The sequence below is a fragment of the Schistocerca serialis genome, chromosome 1 (genome assembly GCF_023864345.2).
Source record: "Schistocerca serialis cubense isolate TAMUIC-IGC-003099 chromosome 1, iqSchSeri2.2, whole genome shotgun sequence".
NCBI lineage: Eukaryota > Metazoa > Arthropoda > Insecta > Orthoptera > Acrididae > Schistocerca > Schistocerca serialis.
Window position 1 is genome coordinate 947,744,721 of NC_064638.1, and position 1,810 is coordinate 947,746,530.

A 1,810-nucleotide genomic window follows, 5' to 3' on the forward strand; every position below is an offset into this window, starting at 1 on the left:
ACATAATGGTAAGACAGAGATTTAGGAACCAGGTTTTAAATTGTAAGACATTTCCAGGGGCAGATGTGGATTCTGACCACAATCTATTGGTTATGAACTGCAGATTGAAACTGAAGAAACTGCAAAAAGGCGGGAATTTAAGGAGATGGGACCTGGATAAACTGAAAGAACTAGAGGTTGTAGAGAGTTTCAGGGAGAGCATAAGGGAACAATTGACAGGAATGGGGGAAAGAAATACAGTAGAAGAAGAATGGGTAGCTCTGAGGGATGAAGTAGTGAAGGCAGCAGAGGATCAAGTAGGTAAAAAGACGAGGGCTAGTAGAAATCCTTGGGTAACAGAAGAAATATTGAATTTAATTGATGAAAGGAGAAAATATAAAAATGCAGTAAATGAAGCAGGCAAAAAGGAATACAAACGTCTCAAAAATGAGATCGACAGGAAGTGCAAAATGACTAAGCAGGGATGGCTAGAGGACAAATGTAAGGATGTAGAGGCTTGTCTCACTAGGGGCAAGATAGATACTGCCTACAGGAAAATTAAAGAGACCTTTGGAGAAAAGAGAGCCACTTGTATGAATATCAAAAGGTCAGATGGAAACCCAGTTCTAAGCAAAGAAGGGAAGGCAGAAAGGTGGAAGGAGTATATAGAGGGTTTATACAAGGGCGATGTACTTGAGGACAATATTATGGAAATAGAAGAGGATGTAGATGAAGATGAAATGGGAGATATGATACTGCGTGAAGAGTTTGACAGAGCACTGAAAGACCTGAGTCGAAACAAGGCTCCGGGAGTAGACAACATTCCATTAGAACTACTGATGGCCTTGGGAGAGCCAGTCATGACAAAACTCTACCATCTGGTGAGCAAGATGTATGAGACAGGCGAAATACCCTCAGACTTCAAGAAGAATATTATAATTCCAATCCCAAAGAAAGCAGGTGTTGACAGATGTGAAAATTACCGAACTATCAGTTCAATAAGTCACAGCTGCAAAATACTAACGCGAATTCTTTACAGACGAATGGAAAAACATGTAGAAGCGGACCTCGGGGAAGATCAGTTTGGATTCCGTAGAAATGTTGGAACACGTGAGGCAATACTAACCTTACGACTTATCTTAGAAGAAAGATTAAGAAAAGGCAAACCTACATTTCTAGCATTTGTAGACTTAGAGAAAGCTTTTGACAACGTTAACTGGAATACTCTCTTTCAAATTCTGAAGGTAGCAGGGGTAAAATACAGGGAGCGAAAGGCTATTTACAATTTGTACAGAAACCAGATGGCAGTTATAAGAGTCGAGGGGCATGAAAGGGAAGCAGTGGTTGGGAAAGGAGTGAGACAGGGTTGTAGCCTCTCCCCGATGTTATTCAATCTGTATATTGAGCAAGCAGTAAAGGAAACAAAAGAAAAATTCGGAGTCGGTATTAAAATTCATGGAGGAGAAGTAAAAACTTTGAGGTTCGCCGATGACATTGTAATTCTGTCAGAGACAGCAAAGGACTTGGAAGAGCAGTTGAACGGAATGGACAGTGTCTTGAAAGGAGGATATAAGATGAACATCAACAAAAGCAAAACGAGGATAATGGAATGTAGTCAAATTAAATCAGGTGATGCTGAGGGGATTAGATTAGGAAATGAGACACTTAAAGTAGTAAAGGAGTTTTGCTATTTAGGGAGTAAAATAACTGATGATGGTCGAAGTAGAGAGGATATAAAATGTAGACTGGCAATGGCAAGGAAATCGTTTCTGAAGAAGAGAAATTTGTTAACATCGAGTATAGATTTAAGTGTCAGGAAGTCGTTTCTGAA